Below are 16998 nucleotides of genomic sequence, written 5' to 3'. Positions count from 1 at the left end.
GAGCTCACTGAGAACTAATTGAGTGTTTCATGTTTCACGCAAATAGCACAAACCGTTTTTGATTTAGAGTTCCAACTGCATCTATCCCTATAGGGGAAAACAGAGTGAAACGTAAAAATTCAATGTGTTCCTGGGAATGAACACTTCAAACTAGAAGAATGAAATGGGGGGGGGGGGGCAAGTGCGACTGGAGTAACAATATACCTGCCAAATATCAACAAGTTCTTGAGAAAGAATATTTGCTGAGATTTCAGTCAACTAGGAGTTCTGTAGAAACTTGGCAAACACTTTCAAATTAAAGTATGTTTTTCTTTCCTCTGCTTAGGGCTACTTCAAGAGGGAACACAGCATAGAGTGTGCACTGAGAACTAATTGAGTGTGTCAAGTTTCAAGCAGCTAGCACAAACTGTGTTTGATTTAGAGTTCCAAATGAATGCATCCCTATAGGGAAAAACAAAGTGAAACCTAAAAATTCAAAGTGTTCCTGAAAACGAATGCTTCAACCTACAGAAATGAAATTAGGGAGGCCAAGTGAGACAGGAGTATCCATCATTCCTAAAAAGTATCAATACAATCAGATGAAAAAATGTTTGCTGAGATTTCAGTAACTTGGAGTTCTGTGGAAGCTTGGCAAATGATTTCAAGTACAACTGTTTATTGACTCTGCTTCAGGCTACCTCAAGGGTGAACCAAAACTCAAGAGCTCAATAAGAACGAATGAGAGTGTCAAGTTTCATGGAGATAACACAAACGTTCTTTGATTTAGACTTCCAACTGCATGTATATACCTATAGGGGAAAACAAATTGAAACTTAAAAATTCAAAGTGTTCCTTCAAACGAATGCTTCAACCAAGAAGAACGAAGTTTGGGGGGCCACGTGTGTGGAATAACAATCATTCCTGTGAAGTATCAACAGGATCAGGGAAAATATATTTGCTCAGATTTCAGTCAACTCAGAGTTCTGTGGAAGCTTGTCAAATGCTTTCATGTGGAAGTGTTTTTTTCCTTGCCTATGTTTAGGACTACTTCAACAGGGAATAAAGTGTAGAGATCACACTGAGAACTAATTGAGAGTGTCAAGATTCAAGCAGCTAGATCAAATTGTGTTTGATTTAGGGTTCAAAATACATCTATCCCTATAGGAGAAAACAAAGTGGAACCTGAAAAATTTACAGTGTTCCTGCAAAGGATCGTTTCAACCTAGAAGAATGAAATTTGGAGGGCCAAGTGCTACTGCAATACTGATCATTCCTGCCAAGAATCAACAAGATCAGTGAACAATTATTTGCTGAGATTTCAGTAAACTCAGAGTTCTGTGGAAGCTTGGCAAACACTTTCAAATGAAAGTGTTTTTTCCTTGAATGACAAGTGCCTCTGCTTAGGGCAATTTCAAGAGGGAACAAAGCACTGAAACTAATTCAGTGTATCAAGGTTGAAGCAGATAGCACAAACCATGTTTGATTTAGAGTTTCAACTGCATCTAACCCTATAGGGGAAAATAATGTGAAATCTAAAATTTCAAAGAGTTCCTGCAAACCAATGCTTCAACCTAGAAGAACAAAATTTGGGGTTCCAAGTGCAACTGGAGTACCAATCATTTTTGACAAGTATCAACAAGATCGGGGGAAAAATATTTGCTGAGATTTCAGTAAACTCACAGTTCTGTGGAAGCTTTGCAAACACTTTCAAATGAAATTGTTTTTTCCCAGCCTCTGCTTCGGGCTACTTCAAGAGGGAACAAAGCAGAGGGAGCACATTGAGATATAATTGAGTGTGTCAAGTTTCAAGCAGCTAGCACAAACTGTGTTTGATTTAGAGTTCCAACTGCATATATCCCTATAGGGGAAAACAAAGTGAAACTTAAAATTCAAACTGTTCCTGCACTAGAATGCTTCAACCTAGAAGAACCAATTTTGCTGGTCCAAGTGGGACTGGAGTAATTATCATTCCTGCTAATTATCAAAAAGTTCAGGTGAAAGAATATTTGCTGAGATTTCAGTAAACTTGGAGTTTTGTGTAAGCTTGGCAAACGCTTTCAAATGAAAGTTAATTTTCCTTAACTGACAAGTACCTCTGCTTAGGGCTACTGGAAAAGGGAACAAAGCATAGAGTTCACACTGAGAACTAATTGAGTGTGTCAACTTTCAAGCATCTAGGACAAAGCATGTTTCATTTACGGTTTCAACTGCATCTATCCCTATAGGGAAAAAAAAGTGAAACTTAAAAACTCAAACTCTTCCTGCAATGAACACTTCAACCTACAAGAATGAAATTTTGGGGCCAAGTGAGACTGGAGTACCTATCATTCCTACAAAGTATCAACAATATGAGGTGAAAAAAAAAATATTTGCTGAGATTTCAGTCAACTCAAATTTCTGTGGAAGTATGGCAAACACTTTCATGTGAAAGTGTTTTTTCCTTGCCTATGCTTTGGACTAGTTCAACAGGGAAGAAAGCATAGAGAGCTCTCTGAGAACCAATTGAGTGTGTCCAAGTTTTAAGCCACTAGAACAAACCGTGTTTGATTCAGAGTTCCAACTGCATCTATCCCTAAAGCGGAAAATGAAGTGAAACCTAAAATTTCAAAGTGTTCCTGTAAACGAACGCTTCAACCTAGAAGAATGAAATTTGGGGGTCCAAGTGCAACTGGAGTACTGATCATTCTTGCCAAGAATCAACAAGATTGAATAAAAACATATTTGCTGAGATTTCAGTAAACTTGGAGTTCTGTGGAAGCTTAGCAAATGCTTTCAAATGAAAGTATTTTTTCCATGCCTCTTCTTAGGGCTACTTCAAGAAAGAACAAAGCATAGAGAGAATATTGTGAAATAATTGAGTGTGTCAAGTTTCAAGCAGCTAACTAAAACCGTGTTTGATTTCAAGTTTCAACTGCATCTATCCCTATAGGGGAAAATGAAGTGAAACCTAAAAATTTAAAGTGTTCCTGCAAATGAATGCTTCAACCTAGAAGAACGAAATTTGGGGGACCAAGTGGGACTGGAGGACCAATCATTCCTGCCAAGTATCAACAAGATCAGGTGAAAAATATTTACTGAGATTTCTGTAAACTTGCGGTTCTGTGGAAGCTTTGCAAACACTTTCAAATGAATGTGTTTTTTTTTTCTTGTATCTCCTTAGGTCTACTTCCAAATGGAACAAAACATAGAGAGAATACTGAGAACTAATTGAATGTGTCAACTTTCAAACAGGTAGCACAAAGCATGTCTGATTTAGGGTTCCAACTTCATCTATCCCTATAGGGGAAAACAAAGTGAAACCTGAAAAATTCACAGTGTTTCTGCAAATGAACGCTTCATCCTAGAAGAACAAAATTTGGGGGGCGAAGTGCAACTGGAGTACTGATCATTCCTGCCAAATATCAACAAGATCGGGTGAAGAAATATTTGTTGAGATTTCAGTAAACTCAAAGTTCAGGGGAAGCTGGGAAAAATGCTATCAAATAAAATTTTTTTCCCAGCCTCTGCTTCAAACTACTTCAAGAGGAACAAAGCATAGAGATCACACTGAGAACTAATTTAGTGTGTCAAGTTTCAAGCAGCTAGCACAAATTATAACTGATTTGGAGTTCCAACTGAATCTGTCCCTATAGGGAAAATTAAGTGAAACCTAAAAATTCAAACTGTTCTGCAAATGAACGCTTCAACCTAGAAGAATAAAATTTGGAGGGCCAAGTGCAACTGAAGTACTGATCATTACCACCAACTATCACCAAGATTGGGTGAAAAAATATTTGCTGGGATTTCAGTAAACTCGAGTTCTGTGGAAGCTTGGCAAATGCTTTCAAATGAAAGTATTCTTTCCTTTCAACTACTTAGGCCTACTTCAAAAGGTAACAAATCTGAGATAGTGAACTGAGAACTAATTGAGTGTGTCAAGTTTCAAGCAGCTAGCACAAACTGTGTTTGATTTAGAGTTCCAACTGCATCTATGCCTATCAGGGGAAACGAAGTGAAATCTAAAAATTCAATGTGTTCCTGCAAATGAACACCTCAATGTAGGAGTATGAAATTTGTACTTCTACAAATGTCAAGTTTTAAGCATCTAGTACAAACCGTGTTTGGTTTAGAGTTTCAACTGCATTTATTCTTATAGGGGAAAACAAAGTGAAATCTAAAAATTCAAAGTGTCCCTGCAAATGAATGCTTCAACCTAGAAGAACAAAATTTGGAGGGCCACGTTCAACTAAAGTACCGATCATTCCTGCCAAGTATCAACAAGTTCATTTGAAAAAATAGTTGCTGAGATTTCAGTAAACTTGGAGTTCTGTGGAAGCTTGAAAAACGCTTTCAAATGAAAGTATTTTTTCTCAACCTCTGCTTCAGGCTACTTCAAGAGGAAACAGAGCATAGAGAGTGCATTGAGATCTAATGAGTGTGTCAAGTTTCAAGCAGCTAGCACAAACCGTGTTTGATTTAGAGTTCCAAATGAGTGTATATTTATGGGGAAAATGAAATGAAACTAAAAATTCAAACTGTTCCTGCAAATGACTGGTTCAGCCTAGAAGAACAAAATTTGGGAAGCAAAATGCCACTGCAATACCAATTATTCCTGCCAAGTATCAAACAGATTGGGTGACAAAATATTTGAGATTTCAGTAAACTTGTAGTTCTGTGAAAGCATTGCGAACACTTTCAAATAAAAGGGATTTTTCTTTGAATAATGAGTGCTTCTGCTTAGGGCTACTTCAAGAGGAAAGAAAGCATAGAGATCACACTGAGAACTAATTTAGTGTGTCAAGTTTCAAGCAGCTAGCACAAACCTTGTTTGATTTAGAGTTCCAATTGCATCTATCTGTATAGGGGATAACAAAGTGAAACCTAAAATTTCAAAATGTATCTGCAAAGGAACACTTCAACCTAGAAGAACGAAATTTGAGGGGCCAAGTGCAGCTGGAGTTCTGATAATTCCTGCCAAGAATCAACAAATCAGGTAAAAAAATATTTGCTCACATATCAGTGAACTCGGAGTTCTGTGAAAGGTTGCCAAATGCTTTCAAATAAAAGTGTTTTTTTCCTTGCTTCTCTTTAGAGCTACATCGAAAGGAACAAAGCATAAAAAGCACACTCTGAAGTAATTGAGAGGGTCAAGTTTCAAGCAGCTAGGACAAACCATGTTTTGTTTATAATTCCAATTGCATCTATCCATATAGGAGGAAACAAAGTAAAACCTAAAAATTCAAAGGGTTGCAAATGAAAACTCACTCTAGAAGAACAAAATTTGGAGGGCCAGTTGAGACTGGAGTGCTGATCATTCCTACAAAGAATCAATGGTATAGGGTGAAAAAAGTATTTGTTGAGATATCAGGCAACTCGGAGTTCTGTGTAAGGTTGAAAAACACTTTCAAATGAAAGTGTGTTTTCAATGCCTGTGTTCAGAACTACATCAAAAGGGAACAAAGCATAGAAAGCACACTGATAACTAACCCTAACACTAACCCTAACCCTAACCGTAAACCAAACCCTCACCCTAACACAAGCATTAACCCTAATAATAACCCTAAGACAAACACTAACGTTAACTCTAACACAAACTCTAACACTGAATCTAACCCAACCCTAAACCTAACACTAACCCAAAACCTAACACTAACCCTAAACCTAACACTAACCCTAACCCTAAACTAACACAAACCCTAACCCTAATATAACTCCAACACTAACCCTAATCCTAACCCTAACCCTAACCCTAAAACAAATCCTAAATATAACCCTAACCCTAACCATAACACTGAACCTAATGCTTACTCTAAACCTCAACTTAACACTAACCCTAACTCTAACAAAAACCCTAACCCTAACCTAAACCTAACACTAAACCTAAACTGAACCAAAACCCTAAACCTAATCCTAAACCTAACCCTAACACTAACATTAATATTAACCATAACCCTAACCCTTACCCAGACACTAAGCCTAAAGCTAAACCTAACACTAACACTAAACCAAACACTAACACTTACCCTAATACTCACCCTAAACCTAACCCTAACACAAACCCTAAAGGTAACACTAACCCTAAACCTAAATCTAACCCTAAACCAAACACTAACCCTAAACCTAACAATAAACCTAACCCTAACCCTTACACTAAATGTAACCCTACCACTAACACTAATTCTTACAATAAACCTAAACCTAACTCAAACACTAACACTAAACATAACATTAAACCTAACCCCAACCCTAACCCTAATCCTAACCATAACAATAAACATAAACCTAACCCTAAGTCTAACACTAATTCTAACCTTAACTCTAACACTAATCCTAACCCTAACCCTAACAATAACCTGAAACCTTACCCTAACACTAACATTAAAACTAATACTAAACTTAATCCTAAAAACAAGGCTAACCTTAACCCTAACCCTAACATAAACTCTTACCCTAACCAAAGCCTAACCCTAATACTAACCCTAAAACTAATCCTACCCATAACACTAATCCTAACCCTAACACTAACACTACCTTAACCCTTATCCTAACACTAACCCTAAAACTAATCCTACCTCTAACACTAACACTAACCCTAATGTTAACACTAAAAAAAACCCTAACCCTAAACGTAACATAAACTTTAACGCTAATCTAAACCTAACAATAACACTAAAACTCTCCCTAACACAAACACTACCCCTAAACATAACCCTAACCTGAAAACTAACAGTAACCAAACCCTAACCCTAACCCTAAACTTAAACCTAACCCTATTGCTAATCCTAACCATACCCCTACTCCTAACACTAACCCTAACACTAACACAAACCCTAAACCTAATATTAAACCTAACGCTAATCTTAATCCTAACACTAACCCTAACTGTAAACATTTCCCTAACCCTAATCTTAACACAAAACCTAACCCTAAACCTAACCCTAAATCTAATCTTGACACTAATTCTAACCATAACCCTAAATCTACCACTAAACCTAAACATAACTTTAATCCTATCACAAACATTAACCCTAACCCCAAACCAAACACTAAACATATCCCTAATCATGACACAAACTGTAACCCTACCCCTACCCCTAACCCTAACCTAATCCTAACAGTAACCCTAAACCTAACACTAACTTTAACCCTAAACTTACCACAAACCCTAACCATAACCCTAACACTAACCGTAAAACTAACCTTAGCAATAATAATAAATCTACACCTAAACCTGACCTTAATTCTAACATTTAAACTAACCCTAATCCTAACCCTAACCCTAACACTAATCCAACCCTAACACTAACCCTAAGCCTAACCCTAACTCTAACCCCTAACCCTAACCCTAAAAATAATTGTAACCCTAAACATACCACAAATCCTAAACGTAACACCAAACCTAACCCTAAAACTAACTTTAACCCTAAACCTAATCCTGTCTCAAACTCTAACCTTAACAGTAAACCTAAATTTAAAACTAATCCTAACCCTAAACCTAATCCTAATCATAACCATAAACTAACACTAACCTTAACCCTAATATTAATATTAACCATAACACTAACCCTAAATGTAACCCTAACACTAACCCTAACACTAACACTTACCCTAAACTTAACACTAACACTAACATAAACACTAACCCTAATACTAAATCTAAACTAACCCTAACTATAATACTTACCCTGACACAAATCATAATCAACCGAACACTAACCCTAACCCTAAGCCTAATCCCAACACAAATCTTAACATTAACCCTAAACCTAACCCCTAACACTAAAACTAACCCTAACCCTAATCTAACACTAACCCTAAACCTAAGTGTAAACATAACCCTAAAACTAACCCTAACACTAATACTAACCCTAACATTAACCCCTAACCCTAACCCTAACCTAAACCTAACACTAAATATAACATTAACCCTGAAAATAACATTAACCCTAAGACTAACACAAATTCTAACCTAACCCTAACCCTAACACTAATCATAATACTAACCCTAAGCCTAAACCTAAACCTAACCTTACATGTAATCCACACTATAACCCTAACCCTAACTCTAACCCTAACACAAATTATAAACCTAACACTCAACCTAAACCTAACACTAACTTTAACAATAGTCATAACCCTAACAGTAAAACTTACCCTAACTATAATCTTTTAACACTAACTCTAAACCTAAACCTAAACCTAAATCTAATGATGACACTAATTCTAACTGTAAAACTAAACATAACACTAACGCTAAACCCAACACTAACGCTAAACCTAACCTAAGGGTAACACTGAGCCTAACCCTAACCCTAACCCTAATAGAAAACGTAACTCTAACCCTATCACTAACCCTAACCCTAAAACTAAACTAAACATACCTTAAACCTAACACTAACCTTAATGCTAACCCTAATTCAAACACTAACCTTAACACTAACACTAACCATAATCCTGACCCTAACACTAACCCTAACTTTAACACTAACACTACCCATAATCCTGACCCTAAACCTAACGCTAATCCTAAACCAAATCCGAACCCCTACCCTAAATCTAAACCTACACCTAAACCTAACGCTAACCCTAAAACTGAGCCTAAACATAACTTTGACTCTAACCCTAATCCTATCTATAAACCTAATCCTAATGCTAAACCTAACCCTAACCCTAACCGTAACCTAATATAACCCTAAAACTAACTCTAACGCTAAACTTAAACCTAACACTAAACCTAACCATAACCCTAACCCTAATCCTAAGAGTAATCCTAAACCTAACAATAACAATAAATCTAACCCTAACCCTCACACTAACACTAAAGCTAAACCTAACCCTAATGCTAATCCTAATCCTAACAATAAACCTAACAGTAAACTAAACGTAAACTTTATCTAAACACAAACCCTTACCTTAACACTATCCTTAACCATAACATTACCCTAACCTTAACCCTAACTGGAAACCTAATTCTAAACCTAACACTAATCCTAATCCTAACACTAAAACTAACCCTAACCCTAACACTATCCTAACCCTAATCCTGACCGAACCCTATCCTAAAGTTAAGACAAACCCTAATCCAACACTAACCGTAACCCAAACCCTGACAATACACTAACCCTAAAGCAAAATATAAACATTAACATAACTCTAATCTTAACACTAACTCTAAACATAATTCTAACCCTAAACCTAAACCTAAACCTAATCCTAACTCTAACCCTAATCCTAAACACTACCCTAAAAAAAACCCTAATGAGAAATGTAACAACTAACCCTAACATACACCTAACAGTAACCATAAACTTAACCCTAACCTTAATCCTAACCCTAACTCTAACACTAAACCTAACCCTAAATCTAACACTAAACTTAACCTAAACTTAACCTTAACCCTAACCCAAACACTAACTCTAACCCTAATCCTAACCCTAATCCTAACTCTAATTCTAACATTAACTCTAAATCTAACACTAATCCTAATGCTAACCATAACACTAACACTAACCCTAACCCTAACTCTAACACTCACCATAACCCTAACCCTAACCATAACCCTAAACCTCACCCTAAAATCAACCCTATCCCTAAGAGTTACTCTAACCTAACCTTAACACAAACTCTAATTTAACACTAAACCTGACCCTAACCCTAAACTTTAACCTAAACCTACACCTAACTCTAACCCTAACCCTAACACTAAGCATAACCCTAACTTTAACTCTAACCCTAATCCTATTCATAACCCTAATCCTAAACCTAACCCTAACCCCGACTCTAAGCCTAACAAAACCATAAACCTAACGTAACCCTAACTCTTAACCTAACCCTAACCCTAACACTGAATCTAACCTTAATCCTAAAACTAATCTTAAAAATAACGATAACCCTAACACTAACCATAACCCTAACACTAAACAAAACTCTAACACTAACCCTAATCCTAACTGGAAACCTAATTATAATCCTAACAATAACACTTAACCTAACCCTAATCCTAACCCTAACCCTAACCCTAACACTATCCCTAATTCTACCTGTAACACTGACAATAACCCTAACCTAAAGACAAAACCTAATTTAACCCTAACACTAATCCTAAACCTAACACTAACCCTAACTCAAACCATAAACATTACCCTAACTCTAATCCTAACACTAATTCTAACGGTAACTCTAAACCTAACACTCACCCTAAACCTAACATTAACCTAACTCTAACCCTAACCAAAACCCAACCCTAAACCTAACCCTAAGCTGAACCCTAAATCTAACCCTAACCCTAGCTCTCAACCTAACACTAAACCAAACCATAACCCAAAACCTAACCCTTACACTAACCCTAACTTTAACAGTAAACATTCAGTAAAACTAAATCTAAACATAATGCTAACCCTAACCTTAAACCTTACACTAACTTTAACCCTAACCCTATACCTAACACTATCCATAACCCTAAACTTAACATTAAACCTAACCGTACCCCTAACACTAGCCTAAAACCTATTCCTAACCCTAGTGTTAAGACTAACGCTATCCCTTACCCTAACCTAACACTAAACAAAACCTTAACAATAAAAATAACCATAACCTAACCCTAACACTTGTCCTAACTTTAACACTAACCCTAATCTTAACCTAAGTGTAACCCTAACACTAACACTAACCTTATACCTAACTGTAAACCTTAGAAAGCCTAACCCTAACCCTAACACAATCCCAAACGCTAACCAAAACCCTACCCTAACCCTAAATCTAACACTAATTTTAACACTATCCGTAAAACTAACCCTAATCCTAACCCTCACCCTAAAAGAAACCTACCAATAACTTTTACCATAACGCTAAACCTAACTCTAAACAACAATAACCATAACACACTACCCACAATCCTGACCTACCCCTAATCATAAGACTAACCCAAACCCTAACACTAACAGTAACCCTAACCCTAACTGTACAACTAACCCTAAACCAAATCCTAAGTGTAACTTTAAATCTGGACGAGAACTTAACCCTAAACTAAATGCTAACCTAAACTTAACCCTAACTCTAATAATAATTCTACACTGAAATCTAACCCAAACCCTAATCCTGATCAAAACTTTAACACTAACCGTAAACTTATCAATAACCCTAAACCTAAATCTACCCCTAAAAACAAACTCTAACCCTAACCCTAACCCTAACCATATAACTAACCCTAACTCTACCCGTAACACTAAGCCTAACCCTAACTCTAAACTTAACCCTAACCCTAACCCTAAAATTAACCAAACCCTAACCATAACCCTAAACTTAACCAAAACCTAACACTAACCCTACCCCTAACTCTAAAACTAACCCTAAACCTAACCCTAAACTTAACCCTAACGCTAACTCTCAACTTATCCATAACCCTAATCCTTACCCTAACCCAAACACAAACCCTAACACAGACCTTAACTCTAACCTAACCCTAAAACTAACTCTAACACTAAACCTAAGCATAAGCCTAACACTAAACCTAACAGTAAACCAAATTTTACCCTAACCCTAACACTATCCCTAACCCTAACCAAAACACTACCCATAACCCTGGCACTAACACTAAACAAAACCCTAAACCTAACCCTAATCCTAATCCTAACCCTAACCTGAACCCAACATAAACACAAATGCTAATTCTAACACTAACCCTAAACATAAACCTAACCCTAACACTAAGCCTAACACTAACCATAAACATTACACTAAACCTAATTCTAAATCTCATTCTAACTGCAACTCTAGACCTAACACTAACAATAACCCTAACACAACCATAACCCCAACACTACCCCAAAGCCTAACGTGAAACGTAAAACTCATCCTAACCCAAACCTATCCTTAAACCTAACTTTAACCCTAACACTAACCCTAACCCTAACTCTAACAGTAACCATAAGACTAACCAAACCTAAACTTAAATCTAACACTAAACCTAACAATAATTCTAACACTACCCCAAACCCTAACTTAACCCTAACCCTAAACCAAACCCTCACCCTAATCTAACCCTAACAATAAACCTTAAATTAAACTGACCCTAACACTATTCCTAACCCTAACCCTAATCCTAAACATAACACTAAACCTTACCCTTATCCTAACCCTAACCTTAAGACTAACGCTAACCCTAACACTAATCCCAATCCTAACCCTAACCCTAACCCTATACCTAAAACTATTTCTAACCCTAATCCTAATCGTAACACTAACCTTAACCTAAAAATAACCCTAAAACTAAACCTAACACTAAACGTAACCCTAAATCTAACCCTAACTCTAACTCCTATTTTAACCCTAACACTAACACTAACCCTAATCCTAACCTTAAGCCTAACACTAACCCAAACTCTAAACTTAAACCTAACCCTAACAATAACCCTTACCCTAAAACTATCCCTAACACTAAAAATAACCCTAACCCAAAACCTAACACTAACACTAATTCTAACCCTAACCCTAACCTTAATTCTAACTATAAACCTACCCATAACTGTAAATCTAACAATAATCCTAACCCTAAATCTAACACTAACACTAATACTAACCTTAATGCAAACACTAACACTAACACTAACCCTAACCTTAACCCTAATCCTAACCGTAAGCCTAAACCTAAGACTAACCATAACAAAAAACCCTAAACTTAACACAAACTCGAACCATAACCATAAACCTAACACTAACACTAACCCTAAGCCAAACATAACTCTACCCTAATAGTTAACCTAACCCTAACTCTAACCCTAACCCTAATTCTAACAGTAAACCTAACCTTAACACTGACCCTAACACTTACCTTAATAAAAACCCTAACCCTAAAATTAACACTTACCCTAACCCTAATTTTAAACTTAACTGTAACCCTACCCTAACCCTAAACCTAATCCTAACACTAACCCTAACCAATAACCCTAACCCTAAACCTAACCTTAAACCCAAACCTAACACTAACCCTAACCCTAAACCTAATCCTTGAACTAATCCTAAAACTATCCATAACCCTAACCCTAACCATTATCTGAAAACTAACAAAAACTCTAACCCGAGCTTAAACCTAACCCTAACCCTAACACTAACACTAAACTTAACCCTAACTACAACCGTTAACCTAACACTAAACCCAACCCTAACCCTAAACCTAAATATAAAACTAACCCTAAACCTAACCCAAAACCTAACCCTAAATCTAATATTTACAATAACACAAATGTAATTCTAAGCCTTACCCTAACAATAACCCTAACCCTAAACCTTGCCATAATACTCTCTATCTCTTATCTTAAACCTAATCCTAAATGTATCCCTAATCCTAACCCTAACCCTAACCCTAACCTAACACTAACACTAAAACTAACCCTAACCCTAATCCGAAAGCTAACCCTAAACATAACGTTAAGCCTATCCATAACTCTAACCCTAGCCCTAAACATAACCCTAACACAAACCCTAATTTTAACCTAACCCTAACCCTAACTCTAATCCTAACTTTAAAGGTAAACCTAATGCAAACCATAATTCTAACACTAATGCTAAACCTATCCTTAACACTAATCCTAAAGCTAGACCTAACAGAAACCTTAACACTAAACCTGAGCCTAACACTTACACTAACACAAACCATAATCATAAAAAGAACCCCAATACTAAACTTCACCCTAACTCTAAATTTAACCCTAAAACTAATCCTAACACTAAACCTAATATTAACCCTACCCTAAACCTAACTCTACCTCTAACTGTAACGTTAAATCTATCCCTAACCAAAACCCTAAAACAAAACTAACCCTAACCTTAACCCTAATGCTAAACCTAAAACTAACCCTAACCTTAACTATAACATTTACCCTAACACTAACGCTAACCCTAACCATGACCATAAACCTATCACTAAATCTAAACCTCACCATAAGCCTAACACTAACCCTAAACTTAAACCTAACCATAACCATAACCCTAACACTAATCCTAACCCTAAATCTAAATATAACCCTAACCTAACCCTAACCCTAACACAAATCCTAACCCTAAACATAACCCTAATATTAACTCTAACCCTAAACCTAACACTAATCCTAACCCTAATCCTATGAATAACCCGACTCCTAACCATAACACTGACCCTAACACTAACACAAACCCAAACCTAACCAAAAATTACACTACCCTAACTCTAACTTTAACCCTAACACTAACGCTAATTCTAACACTAACACTAAGTCTAACAGTAACTCTGAACCTAATCCTAACAGTAACCCTAACCCTATCCCTGACCCTAACCCTTACCTAACACAAACCTAACTCTAACCCTAACCCTAAAACTAACCCTAATCCTAAACCTAACCCTATCCCTAAAACTAATCCTAACCTAATCCTAATACTAACCCTAAACCTATCCCTAAACTTGACAATAATACTATCCCTAAAACTAAATCTAACACTAATCCTAACAATAAACCTAATTTTAACCTGAACACTTACCCTAACCCTAACATAAAACATAAGCCTAACTCTAACACTAAACCTATCCCTAACCCTAACCTTATCCTTAACTTTAACTCTAACCCTAACCCTAAAACTAACAATAACCTAACACTAATTCTAAGCCTAATCCTACCCCTAACCCTAACACTAACCCTAACATAAAACATTACACTCACCTAACCCTAACCCTAAAACTAACCCTAACACTTTCCCTCACAATAATTCTAACTCTCAACCTACCCCAAATCCTAATCCTAACAGTAACCCTAACCCTAACCCAAACCTTAAAACCTATCCTTAAACCCTAACACTTACCTTAATAAAAACCCTAATCCTAAAATTAACACTTACCCTAACCCTAATTTTAAACTTAACCCTAAGCACAAAAATAACCCTAACCCTAACCCTAACCCTAAACCTAACACTGATCTTAACCCTAAACCTAACACTAACAATAACACTAACCCTAACCCAAACACTAAACCTAGACCTAACCAAACCCTAATGTTAACCCTAACACTAACCAGAACCCTAAACCTAACCCTAAAACTATTCTATACCCTGACACTAACCGTAATTGTAACCATTACCCTAAACCTAACACTAAACCTAAACCTAACCTTAACCCTAACACTAACCCGACAACTAACCCTGTCCCCAACCTAATCCTTACCCTTATTCTAAGTTTAAACTAAACCTAACACTAATATTAACTTATGCCTAACACTAAATCTAACCCTAACACTAACCATAAGCCTAACACCAACCCTAACCCTAACCATAACAATAACACTAAACTTAAACTTCACAGTAATTCTAAACTTAACCCTAAAGCTAAATCTAACTCTAACCCTAAACATAACACTAACACTAAAGCTAAGCTAACCTTAATCCTAGTACTAAAACTAACACTAACACTAAACCCCAAACCTAAAACTTACCATAAACCTAACACTAATTTGAACCCTGACCCTAACCCTAACCCCAACACTAACCCTAACCTAACCCTAACCCTAAACCTAACAATAACACTAAACCTAACCCTAACCCTAAAAGAAAAACTAACACTAACCCTAAACCTAATGCTAAACCTAACCAAAAACCACCTTCACACTTATTCTAACCCCTAACTTTAATAATAACTATAACCCTAACCCTAAAATAAGCCCTAATCTTAATCCAAACAAAAACCCTAATCCTAAGCCTAACCCTAACATAACTGTAACCCTAACTGTAACCCTAAAACTAACCCTAACCCTACCGCAATTTTAAACTTAATCTAACTCTGACACAAAGCCTAAAACTAAACCTAATTCTATCTAAAACACTAAACCAAACAATAACCCTCACTGTTACACAAACATTAAACCTAACCTAACCCTAAACCTAAAACTAAACTTAAACCTAACCCAAACCCTAACACTAAATCTATCCCTAACCCTCAACCTGAATCTAACTTAACCATAACACTAACCTAAACCTATCATTTACCCTAACCCTAAACCTAAACGTAACCTGAACCATAACACTAATCCTAACACTAAACCTAACCTTAACAACTAAACCTAAAACTAACACTAATTTCTAACCGTAACCCAAACCCTAAACCTAACACTAACACTAAAACTAACTCTAAACCTAATGCTAATCCTAACCCTAACCCTAACACAAACCCTATCCCTAACCAACTTCTAAACCTAAACCTAACCCTAACACTAAATCTAACTCTAACCCTAACCAGAAACCTAACCTAAACCTAACTTTAACACTAACCTAACCCTAACCATAACCCTAACCCTAACACTAAACCTAACCCTAACCCTAAACATAATCCTATCCATAACCATAACCCTAACCCTAACCTTTACCTAACAGAATCCTTAATTTTAACCTTATCCTAAACCTAACCCTAACACTAAACCTAACCATAAACATAACCCTAACACACGTACTAAACCCAACCCTAACCATGGCCTAAACCTAACACTAACCTTTAACCCTAAACCTAACACTAACTATAACCCTACCCCTAAAACTATCCCTAATCCTAACACTAACCATAACCCTAATGTTAACTCTAACTCTAACCCTAATACTAACACTAATTCTAAAGCAAAACTTATCCTTAAACCTAACCCTAACCCTAAACCTAACCCTTAGCCCTATCCCTAAATCTTATCCTGACACTAACCCTAATTTTAACCCTTCCTCTAACGCTAACACTAATCCTATACTTAACAGTAACCCTAACTCTAATCCAAACCATAAACCTAACACTAAAACTGGCCCAACCCCTTATACTAACACAAATTTTAAACGTAACACTAACCCTACCCCTAACCCTACCACTAACCTTCACCCTGATTCTAACCCTAAACATAAAAGTAACCCTAACCCTTAACCTAACCTAACACTAACCCTAAACCTAACACTAACCCTAAACTAACAATAAACCTAACAATAACAATAACCTGAACACTAAAACTAACCCTAAGAATAACACTTACCCTAAACTTAACACTAACC

Source organism: Marmota flaviventris, chromosome 3 (genome assembly GCF_047511675.1).
Source record: "Marmota flaviventris isolate mMarFla1 chromosome 3, mMarFla1.hap1, whole genome shotgun sequence".
In the NCBI taxonomy this organism is placed as follows: domain Eukaryota; kingdom Metazoa; phylum Chordata; class Mammalia; order Rodentia; family Sciuridae; genus Marmota; species Marmota flaviventris.
The sequence above is the reverse complement of the archived record's forward strand: the minus strand, read 5'-3'. Positions refer to the sequence as shown.